Here is a 7,860-nt window from a genome sequence, read left to right as displayed (position 1 = left end):
GGAGCTAAACAAAATGATCAATTAGGACGGTGTTATGGCCCCAAACAAGGACACTTATTTTACTCTGCAGAAGACTTGACTTAGCAAGAAATTAAGGTCCGTCAATTATAATCTTTTGTATAGTTTTTAAAAGGACAAATATACTTTAAAATCAACAAGTCCTCGAATTTTACGGTCAATATCTTTCTAGGCAATGTATTCTTCAACTACAGTTCTAAATGCTATATATATGTATGCCTGACCTAGTAACAATCTACAAGGAAACAGCTATTTAATACATACTTTTCACATCTAAACCTTTGCCCATCTTGAAGGTGTTAGCAATAACATTCTGTTTTTTCTTGTTTTACATTTTGACAAACACCAAGCTTAGTATTTGTACTGGCATTTGCAGAGAAAATGAGCAACAAGCGTTGGAGAATCTAAAGAAAGAAGTATTTGATCCCACAAATTTACCCCCCTCTTGGATTGTTGGAGAAGATTGTTGTGAAGGGGAAGGAGTTATGTGTCACAATCTGACTCGTCATGTGATTGAGCTACACATACGCAATGGTTTGTACGTGTACTTACCAAGATATGATCTAAGGATCAATAACTTTGATTGGCTGCCAAGTCTTTCAAATCTTGAGAACTTGGAGATGGTGGATGTGGATCTCAGCAATGTAACTAACTGGCTACAGGTCAGTACCATGCTTCCTTCTCTTGTTGATCTTAGTTTAGTTAATTGCAGTCCTCATCATATACCACCTCTACTTCTTCATAATTTTTCTTCACTTGAAACACTCAACCTTTCTTGTAACAACTTTAGTTCTTCTATTCACAAATGGATTTTCAATCTCCCTAGTCTTGTTTCTCTTGGTTTGAGTGTTAGTAATTTAATTGGCCCTTTTCCCGAAGGTCCTGTTAACTTTACTTCTCTCAGGAGCTTTAGGGCAGGTTTCAACCATTTCAATTGTTCTTTACCCAGATGGTTGGTTGATCTTAATAATCTTGAAACTCTTAAGCTTCGTTATAGTGGTATTGAAGGTGCGATGCCGCGTGAGGTCGGAAACGTAACAAAACTTAGAATTCTTGATCTTTCATACAACAACCTCAACTCCACTATCCCGAATTGGATCTATCGATGTCAAGATTTGGTATCACTTAGTCTTGGTGAAAGCAATATTGAGGGAGTAGTTTCAAATGCGATTTCAAATTTGAGCTCAATAATTGGCATTGAACTTTTTGGAAATATGCTTTCTGGAAAATTACCTGGAAAGTTATCGAAATTACAATGGCTTAATCTCTCAGGAAATCTATTCAAGGGAGAAGTATTTGAATTGTTCAACAGTAGTTCTTTTTTGTGGGTTTTGAAACTAAGAAACAATAGTCTGACTGGAACACTCCCAGAAAGTCTTGGCCAACTCCCAATGCTAGAAGAGTTTGACATCTCCAACAATAGGTTAGAAGGTGTTGTAACAGAAAGTCATTTTACCAAGTTGACACAATTGACGGATTTCTATGCATCTAACAATAATCTGACTTTAAAAGTGAGTTAGAAGTGGATTCCACCTTTTCAAGCCATAGATATTTGTATAGGCGGCTGGAATATAGGTCCTCAGTTTCCCATGTGGCTCCAGACTCAAAAAAATATAGATAATTTGGTCATATCAAATGGTGGAATACAAGGTGAGGTTCCAACTTGGTTTTGGAACTTATCTTACCAATTTCAGATGCTCAATCTTTCTCATAACCAATTTGTTGGTGAGGTTCCAACTATCTCAACACCTTATAATTGGTTAATGTTATTGGGTTCCAACAATTTCAGTGGTCCGCTACCTCTGGTTTCGCGCAATGTATTTGAGATAGACCTCTCAAACAATTCCTTTTCAGGAGGTTTATCTCACTTCTTGTGTGAAACAAATAAGAACTATAAATTTAAGTTCTTAAACCTTGAGGGAAATGATTTGTCAGGAGAAATTCCTGATTGTTGGATGAATTGGCGAAAGTTGATAGTTTTAAACTTGGGGGACATTAAGTTGATTGGAGACATACCAAAATCCATGGAGGTTTTAAGAAATTTGAAATCTTTGGACTTCCGAAGAAATAGACTTACTGGTCTATTACCTTGATCATTGGAAAAATGTACAAAGTTGCTGAAAATTGATTTAGCGGAGAACGAGTTCGTTAGACAACTACCACCATGGTTAGGAATGAAGTTTTCAGATTTTATAATCCTCAGCCTTAGCGCAAACAGATTCTATGGTGAATTGCCTCCAGAAATTTGTTACTTCAAAGATCTTCAGATCTTAGACCTTGCAAACAATAGTTTCTTTGGAACCATACCAAGGTGTATTAGCAATTTAACAGCAATAGTCTCTGGAAATAAGTTGGGGGAAGCTTATATTGAGTATTTTGATCATTATTATGATTCTAGTGAAGGAAATTTGGGAGAAAGAGCAATGGTGACAACTAAAGGCAATATTTACCAGTACGATAAAATATTGGCATCGGTTACAAGCATGGATATGTCTAACAATAATCTTTCTAGAGATATTCTCTTAAGTTTTACCAGTCTTGTAGGATTGAGATTCTGTAATTTCTCAAAAAACCATTTGACAGGTAGGATCCCAAATGGCATTGGCAACATGAAAGTTCTCAAATCCCTTGATCTTTCAGAAAATCAACTTTCCGGTCAAATCCCGCAAAGCTTATCGAGTTTGTCAACTTTGAGTTTCCTAAATCTGTTTTATAACAATTTGTCAAGAAAAATACTAGTGAGCACTCAATTTCAAAGCTTTAATTCCTCGAGTTTCCAGGGAAATGATCTTTGCGGGCCTCCACTCTTTGCGAACTGCAATTCAGGTGGTCAAATTCCCGATGTTGATACTGAAAAGGATGAGAGTGATTGTTGGATTTTGTTTAATAGCAAAAGAAGGGTGAATGGAAAATGGTGGGAAAGAAATGGAGGGAAGTGAAATTTTGAATGAGTTCACTAATGCACTTTGTCCCTCATTGGTAGAAAGAAAGAAAGTCTTGGTGTTTATATAGAGAAGCTCATCTTTTAGCTTTTAAAGAGCTAGTAAGAAGGCAAGCTTCGCGTCGTCGTCGTCGTCATCGCTCGGCTCGGGCTTCGGCTTCGGATTCGGAAAAGATTGATTGATTAATCTTTTTGGACAAAATTCTTTTCAAATATTTAATTAAATTAATTAAAGAAAATTCAATCCGAAATAACCAATGACCCGCGACCCAGTCCGGTCCGGCCCGCTTTTCTTTCCTGGATTCATTTTAAATTTCCCTGCAAAAATTTCCAACAGTCATGACTGTTCTGAAAGGTTGCAAATCTCTTCAGAGTGTCACACCTGTTCCAATAGCTATGACTGTTTTGAAAGGTTGCAAACCTCTTCAGAGTGTCACACTTGTTCCAACAGCCATGACTGTTCTGAAAGGTTGCAAACCTCTTCAGAAACATCACCAAGTTGGCTATAAATAGACCTTCAAATCCCAGAATATTTACTTACGAAATTTTCTGAATCTTCTTCTTCTTCTGCACAAAATATTCCAATGTGTTTTACGACCATTGAGTGGTTCGCCGATCACCAGAGTTTTAGGTACTGATACACTGGTGAGTTATATCGTTCTATCCTGGGAGGATATATTCCAAAATCTTGGGTACTTGAGGGAAATAATTTCCTTAAGGACACACTGTGTATTCAGTGGGCTCGATTTGTTCCTACAACATTTTTTCAGAATTTATTTTGAAGAAGTTTACTGTTTTCGGAATTTAATTTCTACTAACTTTCTGTTTCTATTTTCAGAAAGATTATTATTTAATATATTACAAAAATATAGATTCATAACAATCTTAAGGAAATTATCATTCAAATGACACCGTAAAGTATGGCTGTCGATCATGTTGAATCTAAGTGTGAAACGGTGCATGGAAGAGATAATCAAGTCACGTTTGGCTTGAGTTGTTATATGAATTAATTATTCTAAAGAATAATTATAATACCAAAGACTAGTGATGTGAACTTGTGAAGCCAATGGGTTCAAACAGATTGGAAGGAATCTGGGCGCTGATATCATTAAAAGTGGATCAAAGTTTCTTATTTAATTCCACAACCCACTGGTTCAAAAGAAAGGGTACATATATGAATATTGAACATTGTGAACGTGGCTTCAATATTGTGTATTCACTGGTTGGAATGCAAAAATGATGCAGCGGTTGCGTTATTTAACTCGCACATCATCATACAATTTGCATCATTCTGGTAAACCGAAAGTGACAACAGAAATCGGGTATATATTTGCATGATGTGATAATTTGGAATAACATAAAAGAATTACTTTGTTATTCAGTTTACCAAATATAATCGATTGATTGGTATACTATTTGGCGGTATGCATGAAATATGTGGAAAAATATTTTCAAGGTATGTAAGATGTGAATTAAACTTACAGTAATACTTGAAGTATCTTGACATCATAAATATACTATATATTAAGATGAACATATATGTGTTTGATTAGAGAAAGAGATCAAACTGTTTAAAGTTTTTTAAAGTTTTATAATGGTCCAACAATTTGGAAAGTGAATTGAAATTCTCGTGATTTTCTACACACACTATGGAGAATAAAATCTTCGTGATTTTCTACTCCTGCTTCGAGATCAAAATCTGCGTGATTTTTTACTCGTTCGTTGAGATTAAAGTCTTCATGACATTCTACTCATTTGTCGGAAATTAAAGTCTAAGTGACTTTATACTCGTTTTGGAGATTAAAATCTTAGTGATTTTCTACTCCAATTTATTATTCGGGTTGAAGATTAAAAACTTCACCGTTTATTAAATTTGATTGTGTCACATATACTCGGTTTGAAGATTAAAAAACTTCACCGACTATTTAGATCTGCTTGTATCAGATATCATTCGGTTTGAAGATTAAAAACTTCACCGTTTATTAATTCTGATTGTGTCAGATTGGTTTGAAGATTAAAAACTTCACCATTTATTCTGGCTTTGTCGTGACATAAACAATTGTTCTTGTGGTTGGCTCAACAATGTAATAGGGGCGTCGAACGTGAATCTCCTTTTGAATAAATATGCTGGAATGTGATATTATTTATCAAACGACAGCCCCTTAGTCACCGCAATCTAATGGAATTGGAAAGAAAGAGTAGAACATTAAAGTACATGATGAATGTCTTGTTGATAAGTTATGGTTTAACCCAGAACTTGTGGGGGGAAAGTTATTCTTACAACTAACCGAATACTCAGTCGAGTTTCCCATAGCAAGACGCAATCCATTCCATATGAAAAATGGAATGGAAGGAAGCCCAACTTAAATATTTTAAAATGTGGGGGTTGTTTCGCTAAAGTGCGAGTTCCTAAACCCAAAAGGGTAAAAATTGGACCGAAAACCATTGATCGTGTTTTCATAAGATATGCAACAAATAGTAAGGCATATCATTTCTGATTCATAAATCAGAAAATCCCGACATTCATATTCATACGGTAATCGAATCAGATAATGCTGAATTCTCTAAGAATATTTATCTGTATAAAAAGGAATGTGAGTCGTCTAGTAAAATATCTAAGCAAACTCGGGAAGAAGCAAAGGAAAGTACGTTGAATTAGAAAAATTCAAGACGTAGTAAACGTCAAAGGATAACTACTTTCTTTGTACCAGATTTTCTGACATTCTTGTTAGAAAGTGAGCCTCAAACATTTAAAGAAGCAATGTTAGAAAGCGGTAGTCAATAGTGACATAGAATCCATATTAAGTAATCATACTTGGGAATTTGTTGATCTTCCTCCAGGAAATAAACCTTTGCGTTCTATGTGGATTTTCATAAAGAAAATGAAAGCTGATAGTACTATTGACAAATATAAGGTAAGATTAGTTGTCAAATGATTTAGACAACGAGAAGATCTTGATTGTTTTGATACATACTCGCCGGTAACAAGGATTACATCTACTCGGGTGTTAATAGTGTTAGCCGCGGTGTATGGCCTTGAAATCTATCAGATGAACTTAAAGACAACCTTCTTAAATGGAGATTTGGAGGAAGAAATTTATATGGAACAACCTGAAGGGTTTGTGGTTCCTGGAAAGGAAAAGAAGGTGTGTCGACTTGTTACGTCACTTTACAAGCACCCAAAGACATATTTAATATTGTCAAATGGTTTCAAAAATTACTGAGTGTAAACAAATGTGTTTACGTTAAGAATACTTCAAATCATGTAGTCAGTATTTGATTATATGTAGATGATATGTTGATGAAATATTTAAAATGTGGGGGGCTTTTAGCTTATGTATGACAAAAGCCAATGTTAGACGTAATGTCTAAATGATATAATTTTTGAACTCCATTGATATGGTAGTTGGTATATTCATCAGTTGTTTAGTCTTAAATAAAGACTAGTTGATGAAACTACTAATTCGGAAGTTGGTCACGTGCCTTTCTCGAAAGATCATTTTCTTTATTGAAAATTTATATTGTTTAGTTCCTTTATGAAATGATATCACTTTGAAGGTTGTGATTTTTCATAGAAAGATACATATGTACGTTTTTGTATGGACATGACCGTTCATGAACGAATGTATTAATACGTTGGCCTATAATGAGGTGAACCAACCGATAAACATGACCAAAATCCATTGCAAGTTGGATTTGTTTCATGAATGGAGGTGCTATAATTTGCATATCATATAGGCATATGAATAAATAGCATACAAATGCTTGAAAATGACGAAGTGATTGATAAATGTATGATATATTAAAAGGTTGTGGCCACAACTGATGTCAATCATTCCAGCTGTTATTATAATATATTATTGTTACATTAAGTGTAGTCAATAATTTGATATGCAATAGAATGTCGAGACGTATTAGTCTACGACATAATGAAGTTCGCATTGAACTGTCGGGAAAATAAAATGAATTTTGGAATATTTAAAATATATCCATGATTATGCTTTGCACTATAATAAGTATCCCGCGATAATGGAGGGGTATAGTGATGCAAATTAGATCACCGGTTCAACCGATTCTAAACAGTCGGTGAAGGAGCAATGTCTTGGAAATCATCCAAACAAATGTACATTGACTTCTCTACAGTGGAGGCTGAGTTTATAGCCTTAGACAAGGTCGGTGAAGAAACTGAATGGCTCTGGAATTTCTTGGAAGATATTGTATTTTGGCACAAACCTTTGGCACCTATTTGTATACATTGTGACAGTCAAGCGGCAATATGTAGGGCAGGGAGCGTTATGTATAACGAAAAATCTCGTCATATTCGACGGAGACACAATACCGTTAGACAACTACTCTCTAGTGGTGTTATCACAATTGACTATGTAAAGTCAAGAGATAACGTGTCAGATCCACTTACAAAAGGCCTATCCAGAGAGGCAGTTGAAAGATCAAGGGAATGGGGTTAAAGGCCTAGGACAAGTCATCATGGCAGTAACTCTACCTAGCAGACTGGAGATCCCAAGAGCTAGATTCAAAGATCTCAAACAAAGTTATGAATGACGGTTCAACATTGTCAACTAACTCAACCCATTCTCGTGATGAAGACAATGTTCAAAAATGAGGTAAAGCATTAAGGCTTTTTGATGAGTCAATAAAGCTTAAAACTTTTAATGATTTGCTAAGTCTGGCAGGATATGACCAGATAGTGTGTCTTTAGGATTATACGTTTAGGAATCACCTATGTGAGTGTGAAGTGTAAGCCGCTTCAAGGAGAATGAAAGTAAAGGCCCATTCTCTAAGCACTCATGAAACCAGGCGGTGTTCATGGCTGAAACGAACACAACCGTGAGAACCATAGATGGTTAAGGATTGATTGTGTGACTTATGTTGTCTAGGTATAC

At 35.4% G+C, this 7,860-nt stretch overlaps 1 pseudogene; it reads left to right on the top strand.

Moving 5' to 3' along the window:
* The first annotated feature begins 275 nt into the window (after window positions 1-275).
* LOC107832660 (receptor-like protein EIX2) lies at window positions 276-4,545 on the top strand (annotated as a pseudogene).
* Window positions 4,546-7,860: the final 3,315 nt, after the last annotated feature.

This window comes from Nicotiana tabacum, chromosome 22 (assembly GCF_000715075.1).
Source record: "Nicotiana tabacum cultivar K326 chromosome 22, ASM71507v2, whole genome shotgun sequence".
In the NCBI taxonomy this organism is placed as follows: domain Eukaryota; kingdom Viridiplantae; phylum Streptophyta; class Magnoliopsida; order Solanales; family Solanaceae; genus Nicotiana; species Nicotiana tabacum.
This window is presented reverse-complemented; position numbering and strand designations above follow the sequence as displayed.